Genomic DNA, 14014 nt, shown 5'->3' with positions numbered 1-14014 from the left:
TGGCCTAATCTTGCTTCTTCAGTTGTTCTCTAATCAACGATAAGCACATCTTAAGTTGTCTGTGAATTAACATAATATAAAACTTTAATTAATACTGTTTAAGGTACCTTGTCACGTTCTGCAGCAGTAGACAGTGCATGCTTTAGACTACATTCCCATTGTATCACCGTCAGCAGTGCATACCAAGCAGATGTCAGGCCTTGTGCCAAATGGTCCATTTGCAAAAATCTCGCTTTAATATGTACGGTTCATAATTATGCCCTGTTAGTCCTTGAACTCATTGTTATTTGCCTTTCATGTCATCATGCCTTAATGCGTTTGCCATTCATTGGACACTCAAAGGTTCCGGAAAAAACAATTAGAATTGGAAATGCTTTTCTTTTGGCTTCATCATTTGCATTCTGTGTTGAACCTTGGAATCATCATACATGCAGAAAATTAATTGTGGATGTGTGATCTGAAAGATTCCACTGTCTGCAGATTTATTGTGATATGAATTCCAAACCATAAGACATGGCTCTGCTGCCATCTGCTGGTAAAATATTGGATCGCACCACCACCATCACCATCACTACTACATGCTTATGTTTACAGTAATCCTTAAAGTTTGCCAAATAGCACTTTTCTTTACTTTTTGCTGTATTTCCATTGTTGGATATTTATAGCCTACACCTACAGAACATCTTGTACTTTTTTACACCACTACAATTATGAGGCAGCTTTACTTAAAGTAGTTAAGCTATTTAGCAGATTAAGATGCTTATGCCCTGTTCTATACTTTGGCTATTCAAAAAATAGCCAATCTTGTTATGACACGAGTGTGGTGTGACTCAAATGCACAGCAAGCAGAGGCAAAGCAGAGTTATTCAGGCTGATGACTACTAACCAGACTACAACATGACGTAAGTTATTCAGGCTGATGACTACTAACCAGACTACAACATGACCTAAGTTATTCAGGCTGATGACTACTAACCAGACTACAACATGACGTAAGTTATGATCCGCTCCCGACCGGATCAGAAACCCAAAATGGTATGCCTCTTAGGCTAAATTGAACAGAAACATTCTCACAGATGAAGCAATAGCATTGTCATGTCCACCATGCAGTGTCACATGCAGTCACACATCGGAGTCCAATGCGTCACAATGGCCTGGGGGTAAATATAGCCTGGGGAATATAGGCTCTATGCACAGCAGCCACATTGGAAAGAAATTGGTCCTCTTCCTTATACTGCCCTAATGATACTAATGAAGGATCTCTTCCATTTACTGTACAGCAGTGGTTGTCAAAATGTTGTTCTATTTTGCCTTCTCCGTCTCATTGTTATTGTCGATGTACTGTATCATCCATGGTCCTTTTTCAGTTGTCACACACCGGAGTGACCAATGCGTCACAAGGCTTGGGTGGGTTAAATATAGCCTGGGAAACACACACAGTGTTGTGAGATGGAACCAACATAAGTGCTATTTTATGTGTTACATTTAACTCTGAGAGTGTAAAAATGGAACCTAACGAACCCATATGGGTAAACTTGGCAGACTCTCTATGTTACATGGCTATAAGTTACATTATTGTAGTATAAAAATCACACCTGTGTGAAGTGAGGGGCGCTAATATATTAAGGTCTAACAACTCATGTTGATTAGGTGAAGAAAACAAACGGTGCAGCCACAAACATTAAACGCCATTAACAATAAAGAGATAATATGATGTAAACGACACATTATGACGTAAATCTTCCCTTCATTGTCAATGCAAAAACAAACTTTGAACAAACTTTGACAAACATTAAACCTGTGTATAGGAGGGGCTAGCGCCCCTCAAAAACACAGCACTCAACCCAGGGAATGATTTCCTTTACTCCGAGGAGTACAGTGATCAAATCAAACGTAGTTTATAGAGCACACTTTAAAACAACGATGGTTGACCAATGTACTGTACCGGATAAAAACAGCATCAACATAATACATTCATATAGACGTGTGCACAGTATCATAAACTGGTTTGTTAAGCTCAAATCTGAATATAAGCCAGGGGAAAGAAGTGAGTCTTAAATCTTCCCTATGAAATTTTGTCCAATCTATGGTAGACAAAGCATGTTAATTGCGACCGTAGGTCGCTCCTATATATATGGTTGTTAGTCCATCACGCCTCGTGACACATCACGCCACCATATATGGTCGTCAGTCCGTCACGCCTTGTGACATGCTCCATATATGGCCGTCTCCATATATGAAGATCACAACACTGATCAAATCCTGGATAGCCACACATGGAGAAGTCATCACCTACAGATCTCCATAGATGGAGCCGGCCAGCTACTCTACATCTGACCTCAAACCCTATAGATCTCCATATATGGAGCTGACCGGTTCTGACATTCCATATGTTGATCCTTCCTCACCCGTCCTTCCTCTTCAATGTCTCCCTTTTGACTGATACCTGTCCATTCAAACTCTAGACGGGCCCGTCCCAAAGTTATTAGTGCAGCGGCTGCAGCCGCACCCGGCAGCCAGCTAAAAATAGAGCTCTCAACAGGCCCGAAAATTAAGGCCCGGCCCTACCTGGGCCCTCATCAAACCCTGTACACTCAAGACACTGCCCCCACTGCCACCCTTAGATCTCCATATATGGAGCTGACCGGCTGACATTCCATATGTTGATCTGACCTAACCAAACCCTGTACACTCAAGACACGCTCCATATATGGCCAGTACAGAATTCATTCCATATGTTGATCTGACCCCCCATGCCAAAGCGCCAACACTCGCCCAGCAGTCTGCCTTCACCCAGGCGGATGCGTGCACGCAACCTCTCAGGGCGTCTTACTGGTACAATAAAACATATTTAAATCCAAGGTAGAACATGAAATTGCAAAAAAACCTCAATGGACTAGCAGAGGTAACGGCGAGCAGGCGAGAGGCAAGCTCTTCTGGAGCCTGGGGGCAGCAGCAGCACCAAAGGCACGGTCAACCTGTTCTGATGATGATTTCTGCAATGATGATTAATACAGTATGTATAATGTTAATTTATTTTTGTATCCCCAGAGTGCAACACACACAGGTATATATGCTGATGAATAATTATCTGTTATTCTTCAATTGCATCCAATGAAGCATGCTGGCTGGACAAAGAGATTGACATTTGGGCCTGTGTTGGCGTGACAACATGGGAATCCCCATGGAATCTTAATCCATTCAGTACATGATTTGTATAGGTGTTGATGCCACTTTGAACTCTCTCTCTCTCTCTCTGTCTCTGTGTCTCTGTCTCTGTCTCTGTGTCTCTCTCTCTGTCTCTGTCTCTGTCTCTGTGTCTCTCTCTCTGTCTCTGTCTCTGTCTCTGTCTCTGTCTCTGTCTCTGTCTCTGTCTCTCTCTCTCTCTCTCTGTCTCTTTATCCCACGGTTTTGTAACCCATTTTTTCAGCCGGTGCCAATTCCTAAACTGTAATCGTGCATGGGCGTTATACTCTCCCTCTGCCAACCTGGGGAGAAGCTCATGCTTCCTTCAATACATGAGAGGAGTGAGCAGGTCGCTATCTTACCTTTCCCCAGGGGGAGTATATATAGAGACCAGGATTACTGCATGTTTTTTGTGAGGGTGCCTACACGGGGAGAACATGCAAACACGCTCCCATCGTCTCCGGCACACTGTGGGGTGACATCGCTACCGATTGCGACACCGTACAGTCCCCCCCCCCTCTCTCTCTCTCTCTGTGCCTTCTCTTTCTCTCCCTCTCTGTGCAAATGTGTGCACGTGTAGCTGATGCTGATAGAGTAGAATCAGTCAGAGTAGGATGGAACCAGTAGCAGACAGTAGAGGGCACCATACTGTACATTGCTGGCCAGTGATTATTTAATATTGACATTGATATTGACAGTGCTCTGTGGAATTACATTCCCACATACCACACTGTGGGTCACTGGGTTGGAGTGGGTCCCCAGAGAGATAGGGCTAGACACAGAATGTGTCAAGAAGGGACATTTTCTAACATGCATTTTGAACATTGCGAACATTGCATGATGAGACAATTCTGTCTCAAGACTAGTTTGTCAGCAGCCACACTCGATCCCTACTATGTCCCCTCCTACACGATGGAGCATGCACAGAAATTAATTTCTGCCACAAAAAATATTTTTTGCCACTGATTTACACCTGTAAATCTGCGGCGTCAATAGTGCATGCACGTCACTCTCGTCAGATTGGACTTTTGTTTTTACTGCACATAGAAAAAGCCAAAACAGACAATCCTTCAACCCTTATTGAAAAGGGGTGCAAAGAGTATTATATGCCCGTTTATCCGTTCCTCTTCTTCTACCAAACCACTCTGTTTGCACAAATACCAATGCATGCCATAGGAAACAACACGCACTACATTGCATGCTTCAACTTGCATATTTACCGTACAGTTTGCATTATGGCATTGGGCAACATTTTGCTGTGAAGCATTTTCCGACCCCTCCCCTTTCCACACACACACACACACACACACACACACACACACACACACACAGAGGGGTGACTGTGGCTCAAGAGGTAGAGCAGGTCGTCCAATGATCCATGGGTCTAATCCCGGCTCCTCCTGTCTACATGTCGAAGTGTCCTTGGGCAAGACACTGAACCCCAAATTAAATGGTGCATTTATATAGCACCTTTATCCAAGGCGCTTTACATAGATTGTGCATCAATTCACCCATTCACACACACACACACCGATGGCGGCAGAAACCATGCAAGGCACTAGCCAGCACATCAGGAGCAATTTGGGGTTCAGTGTCTTGCTCAAGGACACTTCGACACTAACTCTGGGGGAGCCCAGGTTCGAACAGGCAACCTTGTGGTTACCATCCAGCCACTCTACCCCTGAGCCACCGCCGTGCTCCTGATGTGCTGGTTGGTACCTTGCATGGCTTCCGCTGCAATCGGTGTATGGATGTGTGTGGGAATGGGTGAATGTAATGCACAATCTATGTAAAGCACCTTGGATAAAGGCGCTATATAAATGCACCATTTACCATTTACACAGTCACACACACACACTGCACTTGGACAACTGGCCACCTGGATGAGTGGGCTTTTTTATTTTTTAGCGTGGCGCTCAAGGTCTAGTTATTATAATTGAACAATAGCTACTTCAACATGTAATGAAGTCTGTTGTGATGAGCTAAAAACCCTGTACCCATTGTTCCAGGATTAGATGTTCTCCCCTAAGAGGAGATCCGCACACCGGTTTAAAAGCTCTCAAAATAATTTATTGATAACAGAGTGGACAAAGCAATACAATGTTTCGGCCTAACCTTTGATGCAGGCCGGCTAGCCCGAAACCTTGTATTGCTTTGTAAATAATTATTTTGGGAGATTTTAAAACATCTGTTGAATTATTTGGATGTGCATGCACCTCTTGACCATTTCAGAACATTTATATAGTGCATATATGATATATGTGCAAGCTGCAGTTATTAGTCACTGAGAAACAGCTTAATTAAGATGACATGTGGAATTCCACGTCTTGCATGCATGCGTGTGTGTGTGCGTGCGCATGTCAACCCTCAGAATAAAGAAGAGTGTACTGTACAAATTTCATTTCATTTAGTGACCTGCCTCTTCCAGAGAGAGATTGACATTTGGGCCTGTGTTGGCGTGACAACATGGGAATCCCCATGGAATCTTAATCCATTCAGTACATGATTTGTATAGGTGTTGATGCCACTTTGAACTCTCTCTCTCTCTCTCTGTCTCTGTGTCTCTGTCTCTGTCTCTGTGTCTGTCTCTGTCTCTGTGTCTCTGTCTCTGTCTCTGTCTCTGTGTCTCTCTCTCTGTCTCTGTCTCTCTCTCTCTCTCTCTCTGTCTCTGTCTCTGTCTCTGTCTCTGTGTCTCTGTCTCTGTCTCTGTCTCTCTCTCTCTCTCTCTGTCTCTGTCTCTGTCTCTGTCTCTGTCTCTCTCTCTCTCTGTCTCTTTATCCCACGGTTTTGTAACCCATTTTTTCAGCCGGTGCCAATTCCTAAACTGTAATCGTGCATGGGCGTTATACTCTCCCTCTGCCAACCTGGGGAGAAGCTCATGCTTCCTTCAATACATGAGAGGAGTGAGCAGGTCGCTATCTTACCTTTCCCCAGGGGGAGTATATATAGAGACCAGGATTACTGCATGTTTTTTGTGAGGGTACCTACACGGGGAGAACATGCAAACACGCTCCCATCGTCTCTGGCTGGCTGTGGGGTGACATCGCTACCGATTGCGACACCGTACAGTCCCCCCCCCCCCCCCCTCTCTCTCTCTCTCTGTGCCTTCTCTTTCTCTCCCTCTCTGTGCAAATGTGTGCACGTGTAGCTGATGCTGATAGAGTAGAATCAGTCAGAGTAGGATGGAACCAGTAGCAGACAGTAGAGGGCACCATACTGTACATTGCTGGCCAGTGATTATTTAATATTGACATTGATATTGACAGAGATCTGTGGAATTACATTCCCACATACCACACTGTGGGTCACTGGGTTGGAGTGGGTCCCCAGAGAGATAGGGCTAGACACAGAATGTGTCAAGAAGGGACATTTTCTAACATGCATTTTGAACATTGCGAACATTGCATGATGAGACAATTCTGTCTCAAGACTAGTTTGTCAGCAGCCACACTCGATCCCTACTATGTCCCCTCCTACACGATGGAGCATGCACAGAAATGAATTTCTGCCACAAAAAATATTTTTTTGCCACTGATTTACACCTGTAAATCTGCGGTGTCAATAGTGCATGCACGTCACTCTCGTCAGATTGGACTTTTGTTTTTACTGCACATAGAAAAAGCCAAAACAGACAATCCTTCAACCCTTATTGAAAAGGGGTGCAAAGAGTATTATATGCCCGTTTATCCGTTCCTCTTCTTCTACCAAACCACTCTGTTTGCACAAATACCAATGCATGCCATAGGAAACAACACGCACTACATTGCATGCTTCAACTTGCATATTTACCGTACAGTTTGCATTATGGCATTGGGCAACATTTTGCTGTGAAGCATTTTCCGACCCCTCCCCTTTCCACACACACACACACACACACACACACACACACACACACACACACACACACACACACACACACACACACACACACACACACACACACACACACACACACACACACACACACACACACACAGAGGGGTGACTGTGGCTCAAGAGGTAGAGCAGGTCGTCCAATGATCCATGGGTCTAATCCCGGCTCCTCCTGTCTACATGTCGAAGTGTCCTTGGGCAAGACACTGAACCCCAAATTAAATGGTGCATTTATATAGCACCTTTATCCAAGGCGCTTTACATAGATTGTGCATCAATTCACCCATTCACACACACACACCGATGGCGGCAGAAACCATGCAAGGCACTAGGCAGCACATCAGGAGCAATTTGGGGTTCAGTGTCTTGCTCAAGGACACTTCGACACTAACTCTGGGGGAGCCCAGGTTCGAACAGGCAACCTTGTGGTTACCATCCAGCCACTCTACCCCTGAGCCACCGCCGTGCTCCTGATGTGCTGGTTGGTACCTTGCATGGCTTCCGCTGCAATCGGTGTATGGATGTGTGTGGGAATGGGTGAATGTAATGCACAATCTATGTAAAGCACCTTGGATAAAGGCGCTATATAAATGCACCATTTACCATTTACACAGTCACACACACACACTGCACTTGGACAACTGGCCACCTGGATGAGTGGGCTTTTTTATTTTTTAGCGTGGCGCTCAAGGTCTAGTTATTATAATTGAACAATAGCTACTTCAACATGTAATGAAGTCTGTTGTGATGAGCTAAAAACCCTGTACCCATTGTTCCAGGATTAGATGTTCTCCCCTAAGAGGAGATCCGCACACCGGTTTAAAAGCTCTCAAAATAATTTATTGATAACAGAGTGGACAAAGCAATACAATGTTTCGGCCTAACCTTTGATGCAGGCCGGCTAGCCCGAAACCTTGTATTGCTTTGTAAATAATTATTTTGGGAGATTTTAAAACATCTGTTGAATTATTTGGATGTGCATGCACCTCTTGACCATTTCAGAACATTGATATAGTGCATATATGATATATGTGCAAGCTGCAGTTATTAGTCACTGAGAAACAGCTTAATTAAGATGACATGTGGAATTCCACGTCTTGCATGCATGCGTGTGTGTGTGCGTGCGCATGTCAACCCTCAGAATAAAGAAGAGTGTACTGTACAAATTTCATTTCATTTAGTGACCTGCCTCTTCCACCACCTCCACTGTAATATGAATTCATGTGTATGGGCTCTATGCACACGGAATAACTGTTCCTACTGTAGGCTACTTCCAGGACCCTTCACTGCTTCCTTTACAGGTGTTACCAGATAGGTTCTGATTTAGTGTACAGTGGTTCTTAAACCTTTTGATTTCAAGGACCTCCATAAGTGTACAAATGGAACCAAATGGACCTGTAAAGGTCCATTTGGTTCCATGTGTACACTCTGAGAGTCACAGACCTGCACAGGGCCATTTCCTATTTGAAACCCACTCAAGGACACTTTGAGACCCACTGGTGTAGCAGAGTGTTTCCAGTGAGCCAACATGCACAATAGCAGAAACCGGCTCTGTTTGACCAGAATGGAACAGAGCCTTCATTAGTATCATCATTAACACCTGTAAAGGAAGTATAAAGTTATTTCCCAAATGGCGTGTGTGCATAGAGCCCATTGTAATCCCATGGTATGCCTGGAACGCATCTTACCTGAAGATTCAAATAAAGATAATCAAAACGCTTGCATTAACACTCTTTATATTTGTGTTTTGAGTGTTTTTTTAATCCAGTGGTTCTAAAATGGGGTACGGTCCCCTGGGGACACCTATGGGTCCCATGAGTTCTAGGCGGTCCCCTACAAAAATTGTTAATATAGCATCAAAGTCATGTTTTCAAAACATTGCCGTCGATTAAAGTCAATTGAAGCCTAATTTTGATACTGACGCTTAACGCCATTGCCGACGGCCTTCGGCAATTGCGCTTTTAAGGCGCGTTCGATTGCTCGAGCCATAATGCTACTCACATTAGCCGGTTAGCTAGCTGTGTTGTTAGCACGGCACTGGATCGCCCATCTTAGATCGTCGTCGCCATAATAATCCATTCAATCCATTTCTTTCAATCGCCTGTATCTCCTAGTCCTTGTCCCAGATGGCATTTTGGTCAAAACAGCGTTTCTTTGACGGCACAGATATGACAATCTGGAGCTCTGCAGAGCTCCGGTCTGGCTTCAGATGGTAAACAAGGCCTGTCCGCTCCGTGTAGTTTCCTAGGTTATGACTACTGCTCATGGACCGGAAATGGCGGCTTTTCAAAATAAGAGCTCAAATTAAAAAAATGCTGGCGTGAATTAGATCCTAATTTTTCAATAAATGATAGCGGCCTAAGTGTTAAGAATAAACATGACTTTAAATTTAAATTAGGGCTGTCAAAATGTTTTAATCAGATTAAATATGCCATGGTTTTCTGTATATTGTTGTGGGAATGGTATGTATGTATGGATGTGTGTGTGTGTGTGTGTGTGTGTGTGTGTGTGTGTGTGTGTGTGTGTGTGTGTGTGTGTGTGTGTGTGTGTGTGTGTGTGTGTGTGTGTGTGTGTGTGTGTGTGTGTGTGTGTGTGTATGTATGTATGTATGTATGTATTCTTTATAACAAATCCAGTGTGGCTGGATTAACTCAGGTAACTCAATTATTTTGACAGCCCTACTTTAAATGAGTGTTAAATGGTCTTTTTTTTGTTCACTGCTGCTAATGTCTGAAAACCAGATTTTAACCATTAGTGCTTTGGAGATGTGCAGAGCACAAGAACATACCACGGCTTCCATGGGTAAGCTTAAAAAATATGTTAACCATGCTGATTAATTATGTATTGTAATATTGCACATTCTTCTATATTCTTCATCGCATCCAGTGAAGCATGCAGGCTGGACAAAGTGATTGACGATGGGCCTCTGTTGGCGTGACAACACAGGAATCCTCCCTGCCATAATCCAGTGAAAACAGGCCTTGGGTAAGTGGTATTGCTTCCTGTCAACACTTACCTTGGAGTGTGTGTGTGTGTGTGTGTGTGTGTGTGTGTGTGTGTGTGTGTGTGTGTGTGTGTGTGGGGTGGCCATTCTATGCTGGCTTGTGTGGCTGTGAGGGAGTTTTCCTTGCACACGGCACATACATCGATCTTCGCGTTTGCTACTGTATGTATGACTTAAACATCAGAGGTAGAACATACTGTGGGAAGGTCGCCTGAGGAAGGTCGCAAGACCGAAACGTTGCTTTAATAAAAATCTCTGAACCCAGCAAGTGGCAGTGTGCGGGTGTCCCTCCTTTCACAGAACATACTGTGGAAAACGTAATTTAGTGACGCACCACTTCCGTCTTCCACCACCTCTGTAATTACTCTGCCCACGACAATGTGTGGTGGGTCTGTTAATTACATCCAAGCTCACAGCGTTGCATCGCGACACGCTGTAAGGAGGCACGTGCATGCAGTTGTGCACACATAGACCCTCTCTAGACCAGATGCAGCATTTACTGAAGTTGAAAGAAATGCAAATTCCCGGCCCCTTTCCATGCCGTACCTCAAGGCAGCATTCAAGAGAATTGCCTTTACCTATACTGTAACTCTCCTAAATTTGAATGCTTTGTCGATAGAATAAGATTTCTCAAATTTAAAAGCACCATATTTCTATTTCTAACTATAAAACATTTCAAAGATTCCTTTTCATGTCCACCGTAAGATGAACCTAAGTAGGTTTGAATGGGGTTTCTAGGTGTAAGTATGTAGGACTAGTAGCGTGACGACGAGTATAATAAACTGGAAGAAAAGTAACGAGTGTGTGTTCTGGTCCTGTTGATTGAGCAGAGCAGGACCTTGAAGGTTTATAGGTCCTTCTCAGCTCAATCAACAGGACCAGAACACACCTGGGCTGGCTGCCAGGATCACATCCACCAATGGGGAGGCTGTCTGTGTCCTGTCATGGTTTCTCCTCTGTATTACTTATAATTCAGTTTAACCACTTTAACCCTATTTTACACTTTGTAAATGCTCACAACACGTTGCAATGCGACACGTTGTGAGCTTGTACTGTAGATCTGCTATTTTCAAAAAACAAACACAAATATTGTATTCGGTTCCTGGCACAAAATACGTTTTATGGGGTTCCGCGGCCAAATACGTATCGTCTCTGGCGGGTCGAAAACCTCATACAGGTATGTCCAGAACTGTTACTTTTCAAGATTCAAACTAAAGCGCTTTGTGTTTCGAGCTTGTAGATCTGCAACTTTTAACACTTTTGTGTGACTCTGTAGTATCAGACTCATGTAGTAAAACACACAAAGTGAATATGGAGATAAAAGGTTCTGCCGGACAGCGACGATATGAATTTACAGTAGGAGTCCTTAACATGCTGCTGTAGCTAGCCCTTCATCAATAAATCATAATCAAACATTCCTGTTGTTACAGAATGTCAGCCTGTCAAGAACACCATGACATCAACCCATGTCAACTGCGGCTACAAATCATATTTTAGAATAGAAAAGAGTGGTTTCTCAGTAAAATCACTGCAGTTAATTGAACAAATGTAATGGCCATCTGTGCCCATTTGTACACTCAATCAGGAGTTCAAATACCCCTGAGGGGCACACTCAGTGGTTTACTGCACACTCTAGGTAGGGCTTTACCAGAACTGCATGAGAGATTTTCCGATTAGCTTTCAGAGGCAAGGTCGAGAGCCCTTGTGTGTGCGTGCGTGCGTGTGTGTGGGTGTGAAGTAAATTACACCAGGACATGCACACATGCACGCACGCACACGCGCACGCACGCACGCACGCACGCACGCACGCACGCACGCGCACACACACACACACACACACACACACACACACACCCCCATCGCCCACCGTGGCACTGTGCACTGAGGTGACATTTCTGACTTGTTTACCGTAGTCACTTCAGTTGATCCGTGTTCCCGCATCTCCCCATCGCTGCCCGTAAAGCATCCCACTTACGAGCACATGAGTGTGTGGGTGTACTGTACTAGCCACATATTGACGCTAACTATTGTTTCCCGCGAAATGGCTTTTTCATTTGCTCACAAGTGGATTTCTGGCAATGTACCCAATTAGGCCCTGTGCTATATCCTGATTAGGCCCTGTGCTACATCCTGCAGGCTCGTTGCTAACCCTCACAGTTGGCATATCGTCACTGTCGGGTGGAAACCTCATATGTCAAAAACTGTTATTGTTTTTGATTATTTTTTAAGAAGCTGCGTTTACAATGGACCCAATGTAGCTTTTATTCAATCTCAAGCTCTTGTTAATTAATCATTTCCATTGGTTAAATAAATGGATTTTTCTCTTCTTTCACTTAAAAATATTCCCCCCGAAAAATCAACACGCTCACAATGAGTCGTTGTGTGTAACGCGTTGCGATCTTGCATGCAGATCTGCTATGTTCTGCTACTTTTGTGTGACGCTGTAGTATAATATGATGAAGTAGGGCGTTCATTTACGAAACAGAACAAACAGAACAACGCTGAACTATGGAGATACAAGGTTTCTGTGCTAGTACGATCTGTGCTAGCGAGGGCACATTTATTTACCACCCACTGAGATTTCGTTGAAAAAACCTTTGTGTTCAGGCCGCTTATATTCTGAGAAAAACAAACGACAACAAATACGGATTATGTCTAATAATCAAGTACAAGGCAGGGCTACGTGTGAGATTGTGTGGGCATTGAGGTCAATTTCATTAATTAAGTTAGGTTATGTGAATATGTTCTAATTTGCATCAATTCAACCGTATGCTTCTATTCGACCTTATGCGACCTGCTGCCAAACAGTTGTGGAAAGTAATTAAGTACATTTATTCAAGTACTGTACTGTTTTACAATTTTTTGAGGTACAGTTAATTAACTTGAGTATTTCCATACTTTACGTTTACTCCAGGGGTTCTCAACGTTTTTGGCCGGGGACCCCCGGAAATGCTTTGGCAATGTCTCGGGACCCCCGCCCCGCCCCGCCCCCTCCCGACCCCCAATATAAATTGACTGCTACAATAACCTTAAACCATTTTGGGCGGGAACCCCTTTTGGTGTTTTAAGCATTGTTATAATTTAGCTATTGAAAAATAGCAGATCTACAAGCTCATAGCGCGCCACCGAGTGGCGCGCTACGAGCTTGTAGGTCTGCTATTTTTGAAAAATCGTGAAAATAAATTTTAAAAAAAAAACTTTCTTTTTTTTTTGAAAATAATTTGGGGACCGCCTAAAATAATTTGGCGACCCCCCGAGGAGTCGCGACCCACGGGTTGAGAACCCCTGGTTTACTCCACCATATCTCAGAAGCAAATATTGTACCATTTGCTCCACTACAATTGTTTGAATTTTATGTTCGTCATTGTGCCGGGACCGCAAGGCATTCTACTGGAACATCGGGAAATTGAGTTTGGGGATGAGGTCAACATTCAGGATGTCTTTTATTTTATTTAACCTTTATTTAACCAGTAAAAACACTTTGAGACTGCGTCTCTTTTACAAGTGGGAACTGGCCAAGAGGCAGAAATAAAATTACACTGCAATACTCCATCGTAAATGTCACATTTTGGAACAGCAAAAAAAACATCCATGATGCACCTCTAACTAAGTACCTATGAAATAAATACAACAAATCACCAAAGTGCTAATCTTTTAGTAGCAGGGCAAAATACACAATGTACAAAATATAAACAGAAAAAATAAATACATATCTAGTACATATCCAAACATGTGCAGGTGTTGGATGTAGGACTGTACATCTAAGATGATCCTTTTGAAACTTCTCAAAGGAACTTTCAAAGCCAATTTTAGTCTGGACTGTAGGTCGTTCCACGACCTAGGGCCAAAGAAGGCCAGACATATTTTACCCCCCTCGGATTTGAATGCTGGTACTACACACCGTAGCCAAGCAATTTGACCTGAGGTTTAGACCATTTTGGACCAAGTTGA

The sequence above is a fragment of the Electrona antarctica genome (assembly GCF_951216825.1).
Source record: "Electrona antarctica genome assembly, chromosome: 19".
NCBI lineage: Eukaryota > Metazoa > Chordata > Actinopteri > Myctophiformes > Myctophidae > Electrona > Electrona antarctica.
The sequence above is the reverse complement of the archived record's forward strand: the minus strand, read 5'-3'. Positions refer to the sequence as shown.